The sequence below is a fragment of the Scyliorhinus torazame genome, chromosome 1, assembly GCF_047496885.1.
Source record: "Scyliorhinus torazame isolate Kashiwa2021f chromosome 1, sScyTor2.1, whole genome shotgun sequence".
Classification (NCBI taxonomy): Eukaryota; Metazoa; Chordata; class Chondrichthyes; order Carcharhiniformes; family Scyliorhinidae; genus Scyliorhinus; species Scyliorhinus torazame.
The window spans coordinates 197,631,274-197,656,194 of NC_092707.1; positions in this window are offsets into that span (position 1 = coordinate 197,631,274).

A 24,921-nucleotide genomic window follows, 5' to 3' on the forward strand; every position below is an offset into this window, starting at 1 on the left:
AAGGGATTGGCTGGTGACTGGTAAGTAGTTTTTATTTATTTTCCCTCAGGTGTTATCGTGCGGGGCACAGAGGTTGCTGAGTGAGTGCTTGTTGAGAAGGGGAGTGAATAACAGGTAAACTCTTTCTTTCTTTTTTATCGAGAGGGGATGACAGGGAAGGTAGAGCAATGTTCCTCCTGCAGAATGTTTGAGGTGAGGGACGCCGTCAGTGTCCCTGCTGATTTCATCTGTGGGAAGTGCACCCATCTCCAGCTCCTCAGAAACCGCGTTAGGGAACTGGAGCTGGAGTTGGATGAACTTCAGATCATTCGGGAGTCAGAGGTGGTCATAGATAGAAGCTTCAGGGATGTAGTTACTCCGAAGAATAAAGATAGATGGGTGACGGTGAGAGGGGCTGGGAGGAAGCAGTCAGTACAGGGGTGCCCTGTGGCCGTTCCCCTTAGTAACAAGTATACCGCTTTGGATACTGTTGGGGAGGACGACTTACCAGGGTTAAGCCATGGGGTACAGGTCTCTGGCACAGAGTCTGTCCCTGTTGCTCAGAAGGGAAATGGGGAGAGGAGTAGAGCACTAGTCATTGGAGACTCCATAGTTAGGGGGATAGATAGGAAATTCTGTGGGAACGAGAGAGACTCACGGTTGATGTGTTGCCTCCCAGGTGCCAGGGTGCGTGATGTCTCGGATCATGTTTTCGGGATCCTTAAGGGGAGGGGGAGCAGCCCCAAGTCGTGGTCCACATAGGTACCAACGACATAGGTAGGAAAAGGGATGGGGATGTAAGGCAGGAATTCAGGGAGCTAGGGTGGAAACTTAGATCTAGGACAAACAGAGTTATTATCTTTGGGTTGTTACCCGTGCCACGTGATAGCGAGACGAGGAATAGGGAGAGAGAGGAGTTGAACACGTGGCTACAGGGATGGTGCAGGAGGGAGAGTTTCAGATTTCTGGATAATTGGGGTTCATTCTGGGGTCGGTGGGACCTTTACAATTGGGATGGTCTGCATCTGGACCAGAGGGGTACCAATATTCTGGGGGGGAAATTTGCTAATGCTCTTCGGGAGGGTTTAAACTAGTTCAGCAGGGGCTTGGGAACCTGAATTGTAGCTCCAGTATACAGGAGGTTGAGAGTAGTGAGGTTATGAGTAGGGTTTCAAAGTTGCAGGAGTGTACCGGCAGGCAGGAAGTTGGTTTAAAGTGTGTCTTCTTCAATGCCAGGAGCATCCGGAATAAGGTGCATGAACTTGCGGCATGGGTTGGTACCTGGGACTTCGATGTTGTGGCCATTTCGGAGACATGGATAGAGCAGGGAGAGGAATGGTTGTTGCAGGTGCCGGGATTTAGATATTTCAGTGAGCTCAGGGAAGGTGGTAAAAGAGGGGGAGGGGTGGCATTGTTAGTCAAGGACAGTATTACGGTGGCAGAAAGGACGTTTGATGAGGACTCGTCTACTGAGGTAGTATGGGCTGAGGTTAGAAACAGGAAAGGAGAGGTCACCCTGTTAGGGGTTTTCTATAGGCCTCCAAAAAGTTCCAGAGATGTAGAGGAGAGGATTGCAAAGATGATTCTGGATAGGAGCGAAAGCAACAGGGTAGTTGTTATGGGGGACTTTAACTTTCCAAATATTGACTGGAAACGCTATAGTTCGAGTACATTAGATGGGTCCGTTTTTGTCCAATATGTGCAGGAGGGATTCCTGACACAGTATGTAGATAGGCCAACGAGAGGCGAGGCCATATTGGACTTGGTACTGGGTAATGAACCAGGAGAGGTGTTAGATTTGGAGGTAGGTGAGCACTTTGGTGATAGTAACCACAATTCGATTACGTTTACTTTAGTGATGGAAAGGGATAGGTATATACCGCAGGGCAAGAATTATATCTGGGGGAAAGGCAATTATGATGCGATGAGGCAAGACTTCAGATACATCGGATGGAGAGGAAAACTGCAGGGGATGGGCACAATGGAAATGTAGAGCTTGTTCAATGAACAGCTACTGCGTGTCCTTGATAAGTATGTACCTGTCAGGCAGGGAGGAAGTGGTCGAGTGAGGGAACCGTGGTTTACACAGCAGTCAAAACACTTGTCAAGAGGAAGAAGGAGACTTATGTAAAGATGAGACATGAAGGTTCAGTTAGGGCGCTTAAGAGTTACAAGTTAGCTAGGAAGGACCTAAAGAGAGAGCTATGAAGAGCCAGAAGGGGACATGAGAAGTCTTTGGCAGGTAGGATCAAGGATAACCCTAAAGCTCTCTATAGATATGTCAGGAATAAAAGAATGACTAGGGTAAGAGTAGGGCCAGTCAAGGACAGTAGTGGGAAGTTGTGCTTGGAGTCCGAGAAGATAGGAGAGGTGCTAAATGAATATTTTTCATCAGTATTAACACAGGAAAAAGACAATGTTGTTGATGAGAATACTGAGATTCAGGCTACTAGACTAGAAGGGCTTGAGGTTCATAAGGAGGAGGTGTTCGCAATTCTGGAAAGTGTGAAAATAGATAAGTCACCTGGGCCGGATGGGATTTACCCTCGGATTCTCTGGGAAGCTAGGGAGGAGATTGCTGAGCCTTTGGCCTTGATCTTTAAGTCATCTTTTTCTACAGGAATAGTGCCAGAAGACTGGAGGATGGCAAATGTTGTCCGCTTGTTCAAGAAGGGGAGTAGAGATAATCCCGGTAAAGATATAGACCAGTGAGCCTTACTTCTGTTGTGGGAAAAATCTTGGAAAGGTTTATAAGAGATAGGATATATAATCATCTGGAAAGGAATAATTTGATTAGAGATAGCCAACACTGTTTTGTGAAGGGTAGGTCGTGCCTCACAAACCTTTTCGAGTTCTTTGAGAAGGTGACCAAACAGGTGGATGAGGGTAAAGCAGTTGATGTGGTGTATATGGATTTCAATAAAGCGTTTGAAAAGGTTCCCCATGGTAGGCTACTGCAGAAAATACGGAGGCGTGGGATTCAGGGTGATTTAGCAGCTTGGATCAGAAATTGGCTAGCTGGAAGAAGACAAAGGGTGGTGGTTGATGGGAAATGTTCAGACTGGAGTCCAGTTACTAGTGGTGTACCACAAGGATCTGTTTTGGGGCCACTGCTGTTTGTCATTTTTATAAATGACCTGGAGGAGGGCGTAGAAGGATGGGTGAGTAAATTTGCAGATGGCACGAAAGTCGGTGGCGTTGTGGCCAGTGCGGAAGGATGTTACAAGTTACAGAGGGACATAGATAAGCTACAGCGCTGGGCTGAGAGGTGGCAAATGGAGTTTAATGCAGAAAAGTGTGAGGTGATTCATTTTGGAAGGAATAACAGGAAGACTGAGTACTGGGCTAATGGTAAGATTCTTGGCAGTGTGGATGAGCAGAGAGATCTCGGTGTCCATGTACATAGATCCCTGAAAGTTGCCACCCAGGTTGAGAGGGTTGTTAAGAAGGCGTACAGTGTGTTAGCTTTTATTGGTAGAGGGATTGAGTTTCAGAGCCATGAGGTCATGTTGCAGCTATACAACATTCTGGTGCGGCCGCATTTGGAGTTTTACGTGCAATTCTGGTCGCCGCATTATAGGAAGTATGTGGAAGCATTGGAAAGGGTGCAGAAGATATTTACCAGAATGTTGCCTGGTGTGGAGGGAGGATCTTATGAGGAAAGGCTGAGGGACTTGAGGCTGTTTTTGTTAGAGAGAAGAAGGTTAAGAGGTGACTTAATTGAGGCATACAAGATGATCCGAGGATTGGATAGGGTGGACAGTGAGAGCCTTTTTCCTCGGATGGTGATGTCTCGCAAGAGGGGACATACCTTTAAATTGAGGGGAGATAGATATAAGACAGATGTCAGAGGTAGGTTCTTTACTCAGAGAGTAGTGAGGGCGTGGAATGCCCTGCCTGCAACAGTAGTGGACTCGCCAACACTAAGGACATTCAAGTGGTCATTGGATAGACATATGGACAATAAGAGAATAGTGTAGATGGGCTTTAGAGTGGTTTCACAGGTCGGCGCAACATCGAGGGCCGAAGGGCCTGTACTGCGCTCTAATGTTCTGTGTTCTATGTTCTGCACTGTAGGGATTCTATGAACCCTTTCAGTTTCTGCTATCTTGAGTTTTCTCTGGGGTTATTAATAGAAATTAATTCGCACCAGAACTGGGGGCTTCAGAAATAGGTCACCACTTATGAAGAGGGAAACAAATCAAAACACCTTTCTGTTAAATGATCAGTGGTGAGAGGAGAAATTTTGTGATGTTTAAATTAATACCCCTCCTGCCCATAACAACACTGAGGACGTGCTGCTCTGTTGGAGGTGTTGTTTTTGGGTAAGAAATGAACAGGACGCCCCATCTACCCTCTCTTGTGGATGGAAAAGATCTGACGGTGTTATTTAAAGAGCAGTTAGGTTCTTCCTGCTGACCCAGCCGATATTTATTCCTAAAGCAAAAGCTACCAATAGATTATCTAGTCACATTCTCAGGGCTCTTTCCGGGATCTTGCCGTGTTTCCTACAATGCAGCAGTGGCAACACGCAAAAAATAATTTGTTGACTCCAAAGAACTTTGAGGCCTCCTGAGGGCATGAAATGTTCCATTAAAATGTAAGTGTTTCAATTCTATTGCCTCTGTTTCTTTACATCAGTGGTTACCAACCTGTGGTTCGTGGACCATTGGTGGTCAGCAAAAATACTGCAGCTGGTCCCTGGGAAAAATCAATATAATTACTTGTACCTTGTATGTACCATAATCGATGTTACATTATAATTCGCAATGTAATTTTATTTCAAAAACATCCTTGTGTAGCAGAACCCGCAATGTATTTGTGAGTGTGCATCTTAAACTATTAGAAATAGCTGCGTTTTCAATATTCGTTGATATATAAGTTTGACTCCTGTCAGCCGTAAGCTTTGTAAAAACTAATGCTTAAAAAGCTTGTGGCCCACAAAAGCTTTTGATGACGATCTATGGTCCGCGTAAAGGAAAGAGTTGGGATGAAGTGGTCAAGAACAGGATTAAGTGAGGCTAAACACAATGGAGGACAGATGAGGTGAATTGCACAGTGGGGTTTAAATGATGCTAATATTGGCCCAGTGACGCATGAGTGACATTGTGCACCTGGCGTACCTGAGTCTGCTGTTTATCCACATAACATAGGTCACTGCATAACTCACCCAGATCGTCATGGTGATCAGAGCCAGAATGTTGGGTATCAAAACACAGTGAAGAGTTTCTGGCCACCTGCAAATCACTGTGTTTCTCTTTTAGTTGATGGAGTATCAAACCCAGAATGATGAATCATCCAGTAAAGGCAAGTTGAAGCAAGCTTTAAGCGGTCTTGTAAAAACAGAGGGCCTGCCAGCATTTAAATGTTACCTTTCCGTCACAGCTGTAACCCGAAAAACATTTCCAAATAAATGCTTCATGGGTCATCCATCACACTTGGGTTCGCTAACTTGCATTGCTACCTGCTTAAATGACAACTTGATTTTAAAATCCTCATCACTATGTTCAGATCACTCCAAGGCCTCGCCCCTCTTTGAAATCTACTGCAGCCCTACAACTCTCTGAAATCTCTGTACTCCTCTAATTCTGGATTGCACATACATCATTTTAATTGCTCCATCACTGGCGACTATACGTGGCACGGTGGCACAGTGGTTAGCACTGTGTTAGCCTCACAGCGCCAGGGACCCGGGTCCAATTCCAGCCTTGGGTGGCTGTCTGTGTGGAGTTTGCATGTTCTCCCCATGTTTACCTGGGTTTTGCCTGGGTGCTCCGGTTTCCTCCCACAGTCCAACGATGTGCACGTTAGGTGGATTGACTATGATCAATTGCCTCTTAGTCTGTCCAAAGAGGTATCCAGAAATTCCTTCAGCTGTTGGGCACTAAGCTCTGGAAGTCCAGTATTTTGACTTTATCGTGTTATTTTCATGATACAATACCTAAGTGCTCATAGGGATTGGGCAACCATATTGTGAGTTTATTTATTAAGACTACGACCAGGAGAACAGTCATACATAGGTATAAAGCTTGAAGACCTCAGATCTGTGTGCTTTGCTCAAAGCAAAACTATAACCAAGACTGGATTGCAGGACATGTTTCCCTTCTCATTGTGTCATGCTGATATCCTTTAAAGGCATATTACAATATCTCCCTTTATTTACCAAAGAGGTATACTTCTTTATCTTCATCTTTAGTTCCCACAGAATCCATTGAATCCCTATAGTGCAGAAGAAGGCCATTCTGCCCATTGAGTCTACACCAACATTCCGAAAGAGCACCCCTACCTTAGTCCACTTCCCTGCCCTATCCCCGTAACCCTGCACATTGATCATGGCCAGTCCACCTAAACTGCACATCTTTGGGCATACCGTTACATAAGTGAACTAATGAATCTGTAAGTCTCGAACGCGTAGAAGTAATCTGCTGGTACACCCATATCTTGCGATGGTAATTATTTAACTGCTCACTGTGACCTGTGGGATTGTCATTCCTGAATTTTGTTTCCTGTTGCATTTGAGATCGCCTCTTAGATGCAATAGAACTGTGCGGTGGTTGAGTAGCTGGAATAGATCTGATTTGTACTGGGTAACTGTGATGAACGGTTACTGCCTTATCTTCATGTAAGGTGATGTCCCCTTTAAGACCGGGCTTGGAACCCTGGGGACTCCGCCTCTGGCTCCGCCCATCTGGGAGCCATACATAAAGGGCTGCCTCATGGTCTGTGTAACAGTCAGCTCTCGTCTCTAGCTGTAGCATAGTTATTAGTCTAATAAAGCCTTCTTTACAGTTTAATCTCTAAGCGTCACTATTGAGGGTACCTCAATTTATTAGACTAAACTAGATTCAGGATGGACGCAGACCTAAAACCAGAGAAGCTCAATCTGGAAGCACGAACGCCGGAGGCAAAGGAAATTTTTGAATACTGGCTGCGGTGCTTCAAGGCCTACCTGGACTCCGCAGAGTCTCCCATCCTGGGGCCACGCAAGCTGCGTCTACTCCACGCCCGGGTGAGTCACAGAATCTCCGCCACGCTCGAAAAGGCGACGATTTATGAGGAAGCGATTGAGTTGCTCCGCAAGCGGTTTGTCAAACCCGTCAATGAGGTGCACGCCCGGCATTTGCTCTCTACCTGCCGGCAGCGCTCGGGGGAATCGCTCGGCGAGTTTGTTGAAAAACTCACCGTGCTTGCCAGGGACTGTGACCATCAGGATGTGACAGGGGAAGTCCATATGAACCTGCACATCAGGGATGCTTTCGTGTCCGGCATCCGCTCGACCTACATCCGTCAGCGGCTGCTCGAAAATGGGGCAAAAGACCTCCAGGAGACGCTAACGCTCGCCTCCTTGCTGGCGGTGGCCCGACATAACTTGGGTACGTACCCCGTGGACTCCGCCAGCTCCCCCCGGACTTCCTCAGACTCAACTGTATTACAGGCCTGCGCCACGCGGTGACCCGCTCACCATGTGGGCACACCGTGCTACTTCTGCGGACAGGGCCAGCACCGACACCCGTGCTGCCCAGCCCACTTCGCGATCTGCAGCGACTGCGGGAAGAAAGGGCACTTTGCGAGGGTCTGCCTGGCCAGACCAAGGGGCCAGAAAAACAAAGAACAGCCGGCCTGAAAATCAGGCTCTCGGGCCCGCAGGCCTCGCAATGCTGCTGCGCACCGACCCGACACGCCCTCTTCTGACGCGTCATCAGCCTCGTGCGAATCATGGGAGCGGCCATCTTGTCGGCGGCCATCTTCTCGACCTGACACGCGCAGCCAGCGGCGGCGGCCATTTTACGAGTCCGACTCGGCTGAGGACTCCGACTACCAGCGACTGGGTGCGATCACCCTCGATCAAACTCAGCCAAAACACCTGCAGAACTCCATGATGCAGGTCCAGGTCAACGGGCACGACACTGCATGCCTCTTCGACTCCGGGAGCACGGAGAGCTTTATCCACCCTGAAACGGTAAGGCACTGCTCCCTACGCACCCATCCCGCATCCCAAACCATAGCCCTCGCATCTGGGTCCCACTCGGTACAAATCACTGGGTACTGTATTGTGGATCTCTCGATCCAGGGCGCCAAAAACACCCATTTCAAATTTTATATCCTCCCTCACCTCTGTGCCCCCCTGCTGCTCGGACTGGATTTCCAGTGCAGCCACCGAAGCCTGACACTGAAGTTCGGCGGACCCTTGCCCCCCCTCACGGTGTGCTGCCTTGCGACACTGAAAGTTGCACCCCCCTCGCTATTCGCGAACCTCACTCCTGACTGTAAGCCCGTCGCCACCAGGAGCCGGCGCTACAGTGCCCAAGATTTGGCTTTTATCAAGTCAGAGGTCCAGCGTTTACTGGGAGAGGGGGTCATCGAGGCTAGCAACAGCCCTTGGAGAGCGCAAGTGGTGGTAGTCCGGTCCGGGGAGAAGAAACAAATGATCGTGGATTATAGCCAGACCATAAACCGATTCACGCAGCTTGATGCGTACCCCCTTCCTCGCATCGTGGAAATGGTAAATCGGATCGCCCAATACCGAGTCTTTTCCACGGTCGACCTCAAATCCGCCTACCACCAGCCCCCCATCCGACCAAAAGACCGCCCCTATACTGCCTTCGAAGCAGCCGGCCGGCTCTTCCACTTCCTCAGGGTCTCCTTTGGTGTCACAAAGGGCGATGGACCAAATGGTGGACCAGTACGGTTTGCGGGCTACATACCCGTACTTGGACAATGTCACCATCTGCGGCCATGATCAGCAGGACCATGACGCTAACCTCAAAAAGTTCCTCCAGACCGCCCGAGCCCTTAACCTGACCTATAACGAGGGCAAATGCGTTTTCCATACCACCCGGCTGGCCATCCTCGGCTATGTCGTGGAAGACGGGGTCCTAGGTCCCGACCCCGACCGCATGTGCCCCCTTAAGGAACTCCCTCTCCCCCGCAACCTCAAGGCCCTCAAACGGTGCTTGGGGCTTTTCTCCTATTACGCCCAGTGGGTCCCCAAGTATGCGGACAAAGCCCGCCCACTCCTAAAGACCACCACTTTTCCCCTCTCGGCTGAGGCTCAATTGTCCTTCAACCGCATCAAGGCCGACATCATCAAGGCCGCCATGCACGCGGTGGACGAAACCATCCCTTTCCAGGGAGAGAGCGATGCATCAGACATCGCCCTGGCTGCTACCCTCAATCAAGGAGGCAGACCAGTAGCATTCTTCTCCCAAACCCTCACCGCCTCCGAGGTTCGACGCTTTGCAGTCGAGAAGGAGGCACAAGCCATTGTGGAGGCTGTGCGGTGCTGGAGACACTACCTCGCCGGTAGGAGGTTTACCCTCGTCACCGACCAACGGTCGGTCGCCTATATGTTCGATAACACGCAACGGGGCAAAATAAAAATCGATAAAATTTTGAGGTGGAGGATCGAACTCTCCACCTACTCGTACGATATCAAGTATCGTCCAGGGGAGCTCAACGAGCCCCCAGATGCCCTGTCCCGCGGCACATGCGCCAACGCACAGGAGGACCGCCTGCAAGCCATCCACAATGACCTCTGCCACCCGGGGGTTACCCGGCTCGTCCATTTCATCAAGTCCCGCAACCTACCTTGCTCAACCAAGGAGGTCAAGGCCATGGTCAGGGCCTGCCAAGTCTGTGCGGAGTGCAAACCGCACTTCTATCGGCCAGACAAGGTTCGGCTCGTGAAGGCCTCTGGCCCCTTTGAGCGACTGAGCGTGGACTTCAAGGGGCCCCTCCCGTCCACCAACCGTTATGCCTATTTCCTCACCGTGATCGATGAGTTCTCCCGTTTACCATTCGCCATTCCCTGCACCGACATGACCTCAGCCACGATGATTAAGGCACTGCACAGCATCTTCACCCTGTTCGGTTTCCCTGCTTATATCCACAGCGACCAGGGTACATCATTCATGAGCGATGAACTGCATCAGTATCTGCTCAGCAAAGGCATCGCCTCGAGCAGAACGACCAGTTATAACCCGCGGGGAAACGGGCAGGTGGAGAGGGAGAACGCGACTGTGTGCAAGGCTGTCCTTCTGGCCCTGCGGTCGAGAAATCTCCCAACCACCCGCTGGCAGGAGGTCCTACCCGATGCCCTACACTCCATTAGGTCACTCCTCTGCACGGCCACGAATGAGACCCCTCATGACCGATTGTTTCTCTTCCCCAGGAAGTCTGCCTCCGGGGTCTCGCTTCCACCTTGGCTGATGGCTCCGGGACCTGTTCTTCTCCGGAGGCACGCGAGGAGCCATAAAACGGACCCCCTAGTTGAAAAGGTCCGACTGCTCCACGTCAACCCCAGTTACGCCTACGTGGAGTACTCCAATGGCAGGCAAGATACTGTTTCGCTCCGGGATCTGGCACCCGCTGGATCCTCCACCACAGACGCCCCTTCCCGCGCCGCTCCCCTGCAGGACCCGTCGCCCCCTACAACACACCCCCTTCCGGCCCTACCACCCGTTGGTGAGCCCCTAGCCCGTTTACACACCCCGCCGGCGCTGGCTCCGCTACCCCCGGCCCTGCCTAGGTCCTCTGCCCCGACCCGGACCGAAGCTCCGACAGCTGTGCTCCCGGATGTGCCCACAACCGGGACGTCCGTGCCTGCCGCACCACCGCCCGAATTGAGGAGGTCGAGGAGGACGATCCGGCCACCGAGACGGATGGACCTATGATGGCACTTCACCCCTGCCGGACTCCTTTTTAAACAGGGGGTGAATGTGATGAACGGTTACTGCCTTATCATCATGTAAGGTGATGTCCCCTTTAAGACCGGGATTGGAACCCTGGGGACTCCGCCACTGGCTCCGCCCATCTGGGAGCCATACATAAAGGGCTGCCTCATGGTCTGTGTAGCAGTCAGCTCTCGTCTCTAGCTGTAGCATAGTTATTAGTCTAATAAAGCCTTCCTTACAGTTTAATCTCTAAGCGTCATTATTGAGGGTACCTCAGTAACACATCACCATTACACCTTTCAGTGCAATTACTTCATAAGACTTTAGTTCTAAACAATTCCCTGTTATCTCGGCTGGTTGCCTTGGACCTTCTGTGAGATCCTGGATGCAAATTTGTTGTCTCGATTGTAAAGTTGGCTAGTCTATACCTATTGTGGTCATTTTAAAATCATACTCCAGTCAAACCTCAGGAAGTCTGTTGTTCTTAGCCCAGATCGAGCCAGACTTTCCTCCGTCACCTAGAGTATCTACTGTTGCCTTATATGGAAACAGGTCATGTGCAGCCCACACCACCAGAGATGGGACACCTGGGGCGGGCTCTGATGGCCTGTCAAACAGTCATCAACCATACCATTGGCTGCTGGAACCCCCCTCCCGAGGCCTCATTGGCCGGAAGCCAGAGAAGTTTCTGGAAAAGCGAGTGGAGGGGGGATAAAAGTAGGCATCTCTGAGGCACCAGTGACAAAAGGAGCAGAGCAAGAGGAAGAAGCAAAAGGGCAAGCAGGGCAAGCAAAAGAGCAGAAGACTCAAAGCAAAGACTTGAAGCATTGACTCAGTGTGTGAGTTGACCCTTACCAGACCAGAAGGAAACAAGCAAGCAAGAAACAGCCAGCGAGAATCACCTTTACAAAGAGGAACCAGAGGGACGCAGGGATCGGATCTACAACTTACCAGACCACCTTTGCGGGAAGTATAGTCAAATTCTGGGTGTTTCTTGGGTGCATAGTGGGTAATTTACAGGTTAACTATATTTAATAAAGTGCGTTGCATTATATCCTTACTTTGTTCTACTCATAAATAAAGATATCTGGGCAAACTTTAATTAAGGAGCTGGTTGCAGTATCTGAATTGGACAGCTACAACACAGTATTTTTATCATGCTCCTTGGTCATCTGCTGTAGTTTTAAAAGTTACTCACTAGTTTCTGAGAGAGTAGAATGGGTAAGAGAAGGCAAATTGGTACACGTTGGTCTGTCAAACATGAGCTCTGCCTGTGATAGAATAGTTGCACTTAAAGGTGTTGAACTCAAATGTAGCATTGCAATGTGTAGATCTTGCATGTTCTGTCTACATTTGAGAATTAGGGATTTCACTGTTAGTCACTAATTCAGCTCGGCCATATGGTATAAGGTAGGGAGGAGGAGATATAGTGTGATTGATATTCCACTTCTCACACTTAATCCTAAAATGGCTTACCAATAAATTGTGAGCTGATATCTGTAAACGTCGGTCTAGGTACTCCAAATGAACTGAAAATAGCAATCTGAGTGTGCGCTACAGTTTTGATCAATGTATTGTGCAATTGCCAAATAATGGGGTGCTTGTGCATTAGTCAACCATGACAATGAAATCAGTGCTCTGGATATGAAAGAGGCTGGATGAGATTTTGAACTAAGGATGTGTAGGAACTTCATGTGGAGTCAATGGTTCTTTGTGCTGACTTGGCATATACTCATGACATTCCTTTGCACTTCTTGATGATGACTTTAATGTCATATTCCATACCCGGCCAATACACTGTCTCTCTTGTGAGTATTCTCATCTGATCTATGTCCATGTGCAAGTGATGAAGTTGTTGAAGAATATCAGATCACAAATGTTCTGGTATGCTGAGCTGTCTGCCTTTAAAATAACTCCCTGGGAGTTGCCTAGTTTGTTCCAAAAAGCCAGAAATTGTTTCCCGTGTTTGTGAACCATGCTGGATTGAAACAGACCATCCTTCGGTGATAATTTTCCAGTTTCAGTATGGTAGTTTATTTTTCCATTTCTTCTTGTAACTGCTGGCATCTGTATTGTGCAAAATGTATCAGACCAATTTGGAGAACATTGTCAAGTTCGATGTCACTGATATCAACTCATAGATATAAGGATATATATGTTCTGTTTTTAACTGTGTTAGGCAATCTTCTAACTGTATCCAATGTGACAATCAGGTTGCTTGGCTTGTAACTAATCTCATAGTCGTAACCTTGAATTTTTTTTTTTTAGAAAATATTTTATTGAGGCATTTATAATTTTAACAATTTTACACATCAAATTTCAACAAAAAGAAAAGCACTACAATACAACCAACAACCCCCCCACCCCCAGCCCCACTACCCCAGGCACAGATCCCAGCCAACATGGCTTACACAAACAATGTCACCTTCCCCAACCGTTCCTCCATTGGTTCTCCTATCCTTATTCATCTCTCCCATGCCTGCCTCCCCTTTCCTCCTTCTCCCTGCTGACAGCTTAATTCTTCTCGAAAAAGTCGATGAACGGCTGCCGCCTCCGAGCAAATCCCTGCAACGAGCCCCACAAGGCAAATTTAATTTTCTCGAGTCTGAGAAACCCTGCCATGTCGCTAACCCACACCACCGACTTCTGGGGCTCTGAGTCTCTCCACCCTACTAAGATGAGTCTCCGGGCCGCCAGGGAGGTAAAGGCCAGGACGTCCGTCTCTCTCACCCCCTGGGCTCCCAGGAGTTCCGACACACCAAAGATCGCCACCTCTGGGCTTGGAACCACCCCCATTTTTAAGATCTCTGACATGACATCAGCAAACCCCTGCCAGAAACCCCTCAGCCCCAAACATGCCCAAAGCATATGGACATGGTTTGCAGGACCCCCCGCACAGCACCCACACCTACTGTCCACCTCAAAAAAAACCTGCTCATCTGGGCCACATATGTGAGCCCTGTGGACCAGCTTCCACATCTGTGGAAACATGTCTTTTAGAAGTCACAGAGTTACTAATTTGACATTTGCCCCAGCACCAATCTTAGCCAATAATGAGTCAACCTCATTAGGTTACTCCAAAAACATAAGAAGATTTTTAGGGATACACCGGGACGCACTATATTAACTGAACACGATGTACATGTAGGTGACTGCAACCCAACAAAACGGCATCCATAGTGACAGAACCCACAGAAATTAGCTCAGATAGAAACGGAAATCCACTACATGTTGGAGGGTTGTTTAATTAAGTCGAATAAGAGTAGCTGGAGTTCGCCGGTCATGTTAGCACCTATGTCGATGGGACAACCCACTTCTACATAGGCTATCAGAAGATCAATGCTATCACCAAGACGGATTTGAGTCCGATTCCTAGGATGGACGATCGTATCAATATGGTTGGCAGTGCCTCATGCCTTTCAAAAATTGATTTGTTACAGGGGTGTTGGCAGGTTCTTTTGATGGCCAAGGCTGAAGAATCTGCCTTTGGCTCCGAGGAGATTGTAAGTGTTGCCATTCGGATTTTAAAATACACCAGCTACATTTCAATGACTCATACATCAAGTAGTGGCTGGAGTGCCTACTTGCATGGTCCATTTGGACAACTGATGGCTTAGTTACACGTGGAAGGAGCATATAGGACAATAGGAGGAGTCATTTAAACAACTGCAATTGGCCGATTTAGTCATCAATTTAGGTAAAAGTAAGTTTTCCAAATCAAAAACGACCCATCTAGGGCATGTGGGACTGGGGCGAGTGATACCCAGAACAGCCAATGTCAGGGCGTTACTAGATTTCCTCATTCCCAAAACAAAACTGGGCATATGAGGTTCGTAGGCATGTGGGTCCTATAGAAAATTTGTACCTAACTTTAGTGCCATTATACCTTTGACTAATGTATGGCAGAAACAAGCAAATATGATACGGTCTGCAGAATGCCAAACAGCTTTTCAGAAATTGGGGGCTAACTTGGTAAACGAACCAGTGTTGGCCGCCTCTGATTTTTCCAAACCCTTTTAAATGGCCACGGTTGGCTAGCGATCTGGGAGTGGGGACAGTGTTACTACAGGATGATGAGTGAGGAATAGAGAGGCCAGTGAAATACCTTTCAAAGTAATAAGTCTGCCAAAGGAAGCACTCTGACTACAACTGAGAAGGAAGCCTAAGCATTGCTGCTAGCACTTCAGCATTTTGAAGTTTATGGCTGGCAAGATAATAAGCAAATCCTGATCTATACTGACCATAACCCGCTTGCGTGTGTGGAAAAATGTAAAACTCGGAATGGATGATTGTTCCATTGGAATTTATTGCTGCAACCTTTCAACGTATAATTGTGCATGTTTCTGGAAAGGACAATTTATTACAGATGCATTATCATGGGTTTAAGTGCTGATAAATAGCAGATATAAGAATTGGAGGAAATTATGTAGTGGGAAAGAAAGGATGAGTGGATCATCTTGTGATGAAACGTCCTTGCAATGATGTTTCATCCCTCTAAGGGGGAGGTATGTAACAGTCCTTCCTGTTTATTTCATTTGTTCCCATTTCCTTTATGTTATTTTAGTATTTTGGTCCGTGGACCCATAATCAAGATGTTTGTATTCATATGTAAAAAGCAACAGGGTGGCCAGGGAAAGGATTGGACCACTTAAGGACAGTGGGAGAATCTATGTGTTGAGCCAAAGGATATGGACGAGGTACTAAATGAATATTTTGCATCAGTATTCAATAAAGAAGGGGGAAGTTGATTGGTTGGTTAACCGGCAACCGGTGGGTTGCCCAGGGACTGTGTTCTGTCTGCCAACAGTTTGTGATTGGTTCTTGCTTGATGCTTTCTGAGAGAACCTTCGCATATGTGTTTAGAATTTTGAAGTGAAAGGACAGTTTCTCTCTCTCCTGTTAAAGTGTTCAATTTGCATGAATTATGCAGCTAATAGAGGCAGACCTTGAAGATGAGCGCCAGCGACATTTACCATACATTAGATTACATTCAAAATACTGGATTGTATCGTGGGCTACATCACATTTTTAACAGAATTCTCTATCCACTGCTGCTTGTTATTCCCTTCTGACAGAATTGGCAGTGCTCTAAAATCTAGTGATTTCAAATAAACCTGTTGGACTTTAACCTGGTGTTGTGAGACTTCTTACTGTGTTCAAAATTAACTGATTGACTGTACACCACACTGGGATATAGGAACTCTATCGGCCTGCTCCCCCATTCAGCTAAATTATGGGAGATCTGCACCTTGACTCAACTTTCCTGCTTTTGCTCCGCATCCTGTAATGCCCTTACTTCGCAGAAATCTAACTGCATAATCTTGAAAGTGTCAATTGTTTCAACATCCACAGCTCTTGTGGGGAAGAGTTCCAATGAGAAAACGTTGACTTCACTCACTAACGGACAAGCTCTAACTTTAAGGTGGTGTCATCTCCTTCTTGAGGACATGTATCATAGAATCCCTACAGTGAAAAAGGAGGCCATTCAGCCCATCGAGTCACAAACCGACCCTCTGAAAGAGCATTCTGCCGAGGCCCACTCATATTTTTATATTCTTTCATGGGATGTGGATTGCCCTTCCCTAATTGGTCTTGAAGGGACAGTTAAGAGTCAACCACATTGTTGTGGGCCTGGAATCACATGTAGGCCAGACCAGGTAAGGACAGCAGATTTCCTTCCCTGAAGGACATCAGTGAATGGATTTTTAACGACAATCAACAATGGTTTAACGGTCATCATTAGACTTTTAATTCCAGATTTTAATTGAATTCAGATTTCACCATCTGCAGTGGCGGGATTTGAACCAGGGTCCCCAGAGTATTACTCTGGGTCTCTGGTCCAGTGACAATATCACTACGCCACTGCCTCCCAACACCCTATCCCCATAACCCCAACTAACCTGCACACCTTTGGACACTAAGGAGCAATTTAGCATGGCCAATCCACTTAACCTGCAAATCTTTGGACTGTGGGAGTAAACCAGGGCACCCGGAGGAAACCCACGCAGACACGGGGAGAACGTGCAAACTCCATACCCACAGCCACCCAAGGCTGGAATTGAATCCGGCTCCCTGGCGCTGTGAGGCACAAGTGTTAACAAACAAAAGTTCTCTTTTTCTTATTACTCTGTCCTGGAAACAGTGATTAAATAGTGGAACAGTATGTTCTTTTTTTTCAAAACTTGAATTGATTTGGGAATTCCATTTAATTCAGTTTCACTCATCTAGTTAGAGTAATTATTTCAGGTCTGCTATTCCAGTAAATGTGCACTGATGCACAAGACCAATAATAATTTTACTGTTTCTACATTTTTATTACAGAAATTGATTTAATAAACTCATAAGGAAATGTGACTTCTAGAGGGATTAATATATTCCTCTGTCACTGTTTCCGCTTCATTGCTGATAGAAATTCTGTCAGAAGAGAATAACAAACAGCAGTGGGTAGAAAATTCAGTTAAATATGTGATGTAGCCCACGATACAACCCAGTATTTTGAATGTAATCTAACGTATTGTAAATATTGCTGCCGCTCATCTTCAAGGCCTGCCTCTATTAGCTGCATAATTCATGCAAATTAAACCCTTTAACCATTGCAATACCGATTAAATTGTAACCAAATAATCTTTCTCCAGTAAGAATAATCTTTTTTATAGGTAGAGTCTGAAATTGTGCTGTTACATATCACAGGATACAGCTCTTGAAGGAGACTTGATTTCATTATCCATTTAAAATAAAAAAGATGAAACCTCCAAGACCATCTAGGAGGACAGAGTTGGTCACGACATCCTGGGCTAGTGCACGGTCAATTCCAGCCCCACTTGACCCGGAGTCCCAGCTCCGATGAAATTAGATTTTATTTAAAATATCTGAGGTCCTTGGTTGAGCCCCAATAAACTACTGCCACCAGGTTTGTAGCTTTACCACAAGTAACCTTTTATGATGTACAGTATCATAATTAAACAGACTGAAAATATAACTGACTATCTACCATCCTTTTCCCAATCGCCCCCCAACTCGCCCCACTCTCTGTACACACACACACAAATAACACAGAGGGAAAGGGATGGTCAAAAGAGAAAGAAAATATTAATAAAAATTGAAAGGATAAGGATCTTTGACGCATCAGGATGACTTCCAGACATGGGAGGTATTCTCCATTTCTGAGACTTAAGGGCGGGATTCTCTGTTGCTCGACGCCAATATCGCAATCGCCGATCAGGCGGAGAATCTCTTTTTACGACCGAGTCGGGAGCGGCACCTGTTTTCGGATTCTCCGCCCCTCCAAAATGGTGCCATTGAGGATTATGCCGCACGCCGTTGGGACGGCCTCGGGATGTCACGTGAAGGCCCTCCCCTGATGCTCCGCCCCCGATGGGCCGAGTTCACGACTCGGTTCGCGGATCACTTGTGCTCTCAGTTTTCGGCAACCTCCCGTGATGGCTGCGGACTGTGTCCGGCAGTGCCACAGTCGGGTGGGGGGGAGCCGTGTCACTGGCCGTGGGGGGCTTCGGCGAGGGCTGGGGGACTGGTGGGGGGACTTCAAGGGGAGGTCCGGGGGTCACTGTGGTGGGTAAGGTTCGCGTGCGGTCCAGTGCCATGTTGTACGGCGCGACCGCTGCAGGTTGCGTCGTGCACATGCAAGGCCACGGACCCGGCCATTCTCTGGCCGTTTTGGATGTGGGAGACAGGTATTTTACCTGGCACCGCTGCAAACCCCTCACTGGTCCTGGAATTGATGAGGGTTCATGCCAATATTGGCATCGTGAAATGTCACAGTTCCCACGCCGCCGTCGGCACTTAAAGTGTTGACGCCAACAGAGAATCCGTGGACTTTTACGACAGAGAAAACAGCGCCGCACCTGGAACGATTCCGCTCCTGTTGAGGGGCTAGCACCGACGCCGCGTGGAATACACTCGATTCCATTAAAAAATGGTGCGGGATACGCTGGGTCCATGATCGACACTCAGGAGGCTGACAAACTGCAGCAGCACATACACTCCCTACATTCACTTACATCAGCCAAAAATATAGCACTGGTTGGGCTGGAGCAGTCCAGTGCCGGCACCTCCACATCATAGTTAATTCTGAGGTGGAGGCCCTGTTATTTTATTGGTAAACCTATGCAACCAATTTGCATGACGTGAGGTCCCACAAACAGCAAAGGGATTACATAGAATTTATAGCAGAGACACAGCAGAATTTATAGCACAGACACAGCTGATGGGTCGGCTGGGGCCAGAGGGCACCCAGGGGGGACACCTATATGACCTGTGGCACCAGGTTCAAAGCGGGCTGTTAGCGGTGTACGCAGCTGCATGGCTGCCTTGTTGGCTGCGGCAATGATGTTCCGTGCCCTAGCAGAAGCTCCCCGGCCAGCGGCACAACTGTCAGCACACTATAACACTTACCGTACCTCCTCTCTCCCTCAACAGCCGCCATGCCGGTTTCACGATTTTTAAAAGCACAAGTGAACCACGCCATCGGGAACTCGGCCCATCGGAGGCGGAGGCCCTGGAGAGTATGGGTCAGGCCTGCTAATGATATGCAAAATGTGCTTACTGTACGTGCGGAGTAAAACACATTGACGCTGTTTTTGAGGTAACGGAGAATCGCAATTTGGCGTCAAATCGGCTCCTGCTGCGATTTTGCCGTTGGAAACTATTCTCCGCCAAATCGTATTTCCTAATTTCAGCGTCAGCTAACGGTGAATCCCACGCAATGTCTTTCTGAAGCCCAGGCTTTTCTTTTGGTACTTTCTCCCTTCTAGACTTGAGATGGTTTTCTTTGGCAGGTTTGTCTACTTCACCTAATGAAGGAGCAGTGCTCCGAAAGCTTGTGATTTCAAATAAACCTGTTGGACTTTAACCTGGTGTTGTGAGACTTTTTACCCCAGTGTGCCCACCCTAGTCCAGTGCCGGCATCTTTGCATCATAGTTAATTTTGAGGTGAAGGCCCTGTTATTTTGTTGGTGAACCAATGCAACAAATTTGCATGACGTGAGGTCCCACAAAGAGCAATGGGATTACATAGAATTTATAGCACAGAAATAGACCATAGAACCCATCTGGTCAATGCCTATTTTATTCTCTATTTGGACCTCCTCCTAAGGCAGCTACTCTGACGCTATCAGCATAAACTGTTCTTTCCTCTCGTATGTACTAGCTTCCCCTTAATTTAAAAGCTCCTTTGTTCATATTCAGTCATTGATTGACATTAATCTATGTAAGATAGAAATACGAAAATATGCATCAAAAGTGTGAGAGCCATTTATTATTTAACAAATGAGAAGGTCACTCATTAGACTGTATATCCCTGCCACCCTGTGTTAATTGATCATTATAATTACTCCGCTTTTTCTTGAGGCTTTTCTCTCCCTGGCTGACTCTCTGTAACTATTCGTTTGAAAATAGATGTCTTTTTATTTAAAGCTTGCATGTCACTGAGGAGGCTTCAGGCCAATCCACGTCCAACAAGCTGCTCTGAAAACTCTGCTCACATTTTGACAGCTGTGACGATATACACCCCAGCAGCTGAGACAGTTAACAACTTTTTAAAACAATCAACAACATTCTAAATAAAACAACGCCACATATCCTAAAAATGAAATGTCAGTTCACTCTAACTCTCAATGCTAATGGACCATTTCAAAGATTCCAGGATCCTGATCGACATCTTTGCCAAAAACGCACCAGTTCTTCCTTGGGCCATATCATATCCCAGTACATCATTTTGGTGAAATCCACCCATTAGTGTTTGAGATGTACTCCTTTTTAAAATTCATTCTTTCAATGAATGGGTATCGCTAGTGAGGCCAGCTTTTACTGTCCATCCCTAGGGGCTGGTTCAGCACAGTGGGCTAAATAGCTGGCTTGTAATGCAGAACAATGTCAGCAGTGCGGGTTCAATTCCTGTACTGGCCTCCCCGAACAGGCGCCGGAATGTGGCGACTAGAGGCTTTTCACAGTAACTTCATTGACGCCTACTTGAGACAATAAGCGATTTTTATTATTATTGCACTTGAGAAGTTGGTATTGAGCCACCCTCCTAAACCGCAGCAGTCCGCCTGGTTTTGGCATATACACATGCTGTTACGGAGGGAGTTCCAGGATTTTGAGCAGCAACAATCAAAACGCTGATATAGTTCTAAGTCAGGATGGTGAGTAGCTTAACATGAAACTTGGAGGTGGTGGTGCTCCCATGTGTCTACTACCCTTGGTCTGTTAGGTGGTAGAGATCAAGGGATTGGAAGGTGTTGTCGAAGGAGCATAAAGAGCATGTTGTACGTAGTACACACTGCTGCCACTGTGTCAGTGGTGCAGGGAGTGAATGCTTAAGGTGGATATTTATGGTTGAATATTTATGGTTTACAGAGCAGCAAACCAACCGGGACAAAATGATACCTACTCCCACCCTCAGTGCTGGAGGTAATGACCAGTTAATATATTTTGATGGAGGAAAAATGTAAGTTTGAGAAAACGGTGGGCTAACCCATGCGTCCTGGCTACTGTACCAGGTAGACTGGTCATACTGAAGTGCTGTGCTCTCACCATGGGCAGGATTCCAATCATTTGGTTGTGTTAGAATGATAGTGGCATCCTGGCACTGCTGGGACTAGTGGTAGATCAGGTTCTGCTAAAATATCATGCTTTAACGAAATGTCTTCAAATGCTGGTCAGGCTGATTGATTGAAAATCTCTTCCTTCTCTGGTGAGGATATTATCCTCCGTTCTCTGGGATTTGTGATCCAACCTGGCCAAAATGGACTAGTTGAATGTCTCTTTCAAATGGGCATCGGTTGTGGTGGAACACTCCGTTTTGATTTTAAGATCTTGGGCGTCATTCTCCGACCCCCCGCCGGGTCGGAGAATGGCCGTTGGCCGCCGTGAATCCCGCCCCCGCCGAAGTCTCCGAAGGGAGAAAAGTCGGCGGGGCGTTAATGGCGCCGCTGCCATGGAGAATGTCACGGGTCTGCGCAAGGCAGCCGATTTTCGGCCTGCCGATATTCTCCCTTCCGGATGGGCCAAAGTCCCGTCGACGTGATGACCGTTCACGTCGACGTGAATCAAACCTCCTTTTCATCGGCGTGACCCGGTGCTCCAGGTTCACGCCGACCAGCGAGGAGGTGAGTGACGGCCTGGGGGGTTGGCTCTGGGCAGGAAATGGCGTGGCCGCAGACTGATTGCCTGAGGAGAGGTGTGTCTCGGCTTGTGTGTGTGCGGCGGGGGGGGGGTGTGGTTACAGTAGGCTGGGCTCCGGGGGAGTGCCGGGAGGGGGTCCGTGCCGGAGTGGAGGTTGGGGAGGGGGTCCGTGCCGGGGTGGAGGTTGGGGCGGGGGGGGGGTCCGTGCCGGTGTGGAGGTTGGGGAGGGGGTCCGTGCCGGGGTGGAGGTTGGGGGGGTCCGTGCTGGGGTGGAGGTTGGGGGTTGTGGAGGGGGTCCGTGCCGGGGTGGAGGTTGGGGGGGGGGTCCGTGCTGGGGTGGAGGTTGGGGGTTGGGGAGGGGGTCCGTGCCGGGGTGGAGGTTGGGGGGGGGGTTCCGTGCTGGGGTGGAGGTTGGGGGTTGGGGAGGGGGTCCGTGCCGGGGTGGAGGTTGGGGGGGGGGTCCGTGCTGGGGTGGAGGTTGGGGGTTGCGGAGGGGGTCTGTGCCGGTGTGGAGGTTGGGGAGGGGGTCCGTGCCGGGGTGGAGGTTGGGGAGGGGGTCCGTGCCGGGGTGGAGGTTGGGGGGGGGTCCGTGCTGGGGTGGAGGTTGGGGGGGGTCCGTGCCGGTGTGGAGGTTGGGGAGGGGGTCCGTGCCGGGGTGGAGGTTGGGGGGGGGGTCCGTGCCGGTGTGGAGGTTGGGGAGGGGGTCCATGCCGGGGTGGAGGCTGGGGGGGGGTCCGTGCTGGGGTGGAGGTTGGGGGGGGGGGTCCGTGCTGGGGTGGAGGTTGGGGAGGGGGCCGTGCCGGGGTGGGTGATGGGAGGGCAAATGAGTTGGTCCACCTGGCCAGGTGCCAGCCTCCAACAGTTGGACCCATGCGGTCCATGCCACCTGGCTGGGGGGAGGAGGGGATATGGGCAATGATGACATGTCGTCGTTCCCCTCCCCCCCCCCCCCCCCCCCACCAGGCCGTCATGTTTTCAGACCATCCAGCGATGTTGGCCGCCGTGGTGGCAGCCGCTCATGTCTATGTTGCCCTGGATGAGGAGGAGGAGGAGGAGCGTGCCAGAGAGGCGGCGCAGGCTGCCGCAGAGGGGCAGGCGGCAGCCGCCCAGGCTGGAGGGACACCTGACCGACAGGACGAGGAGGGGGAGGAGGACGTCGCGGCCCCACGGCAACGGAGGCACCCGAGGACGCCCCATGTGTACCGGCCCCGGCAGTCATACCAGGACCTCACGGACCGGGAATGCAGGAGGAGACTCCGGATGAGCCGGGAAACCGTGGCACACATCTGCCACCTGCTGGCACACCTGTCACCGCGTGGCACTGGCGGGGGACACCCTCTCCCCGTGTCCGTCAAGGTTACGGTGGCCCTGAACTTTTATGCAACGGGGTCATTCCAGGCACCGAGTGGGGACCTGTCCGGCATATCGCAGACATCGGTGCATCGGTGCATCCGGGCAGTGACAGATGCCCTTTATGCCATGGCGCACCGCTACATCCGCTTCCCCGTGGACCGGGCCAGCCAAGATGCCCGGGCCGTGGGCTTCTCTGCCATTGCCGGGTTCCCCATGGTCCAGGGCGCGATCGATGGGATGCACGTCGCCGTGCGGCCACCTGCAGATAACAGGGCCGTGTTCACTAATAGGAAGGGGACCTATTCGATGAACGTACAGGTGGTCTGCGACCACCGCATGATGATCCTGCACGTCTGCGCCCGTCACCCAGGCAGTGTACACGACTCATTCGTGTTGTCGCGGTCATCCATCCCCGGCATGTACGAGGGACGCCATCCCCGGCTGAGGGGCTGGTTGCTGGGCGACAGGGGCTACCCATTGCGATCGTGGCTGATGACGCCTATACGGAGGCCACGCAATGAGGCGGAGAACCGCTACAATGATGCCCATGTAGCGACAAGGGGAGTGATCGAAAGGTGCTTTGGCGTGCTGAAGATGCGTTTCAGGTGCCTGGAGCTCTCTGGGGGGGCCCTCCAGTATCGGTCAGATAGGGTCGGCCGCATCATTGTGGTGTGCTGCGTCCTGCACAACATAGCCCAGCAGAGGGGCGATGTGCCGCAGGCAGAGGAGGGCGGAGTGGAGGAGCAGCAGGAAGAGGCCCAGTCCTCCCCAGATGAGGGGGATGGGGGCAATGGTCAGGGCAGACTGGGTAGACACAGACGGGTGGCTGTCCACCGTTACCGGCTGGCCCAGCGGGCACGGGACAGACTGATAGACGCCCGCTTCACTGACTAGATGGGCGTGGGAATCGGGTAGTATGGCCACAGACCGCACACCATGACAACAGCCGACCACCCACACCCCCCACCCATCCACCCACCCAGCACCCTCACCCCCCTCCCCAACCCCACACACCCCACCCGCATGCACACCACCCCCCCACCCCCAATTGCCGATCCACCGGCGGCACAACGGGCCGGGCTCACCCAGTTGCGGGTGGACGCGTGTCTATCGCAGGCCATGGAGAATGATGACAACCCGCCTCCGATGAGCTCCTGGCTCTACATCGTTGGACTATGTCTGACCCATGGCCACAGTACCACCATCCACCCGGACCATCCCTGCATGCGGCTGTGACACTGCAGCGCACGGTCCCGTCCTCTGCCCGGGGATGTTGATGGCGGCCCAGGGGGAAGGGGGCAGACTCACCTGGGGCTGAGGTAAGACCACCCCTCACACACACACTTGCGCTCAACGTACATGACACCCCCGCACACTTTGGACAGAGCACAAAGGCAGCTTCGGTAGGTGTAACATTGACTTTAATAACCAAAGGAGTTAATGCACGTGCCCTAGCGCCTAAAACTCATCTGTGCCCTGCACCCATGCCAACTTACTCAGTGTCTAATTGTTTGGCCTTACGGGCCCTTTGACTACGTCTACGTGGTTCCCCAGACGGTACAACAGAACTGGAGGTGGACTCCTGTGATTCCTGCCCTCTGACACTGGATCCCTTTGGCGGCCGTTTCCTGGGGCGTCCTGGCCTAGATGGGCCAGGCTGCGGCCCGGGCGACTGGGATGGCGAGCTGCCAGCCTGTCCTGCCCGTTGCCCACCCGATGCACCTGGGACGGAAGGGGGGGAGTCCGAGGTGTCGCGGTGTACCGGGACCTCCCC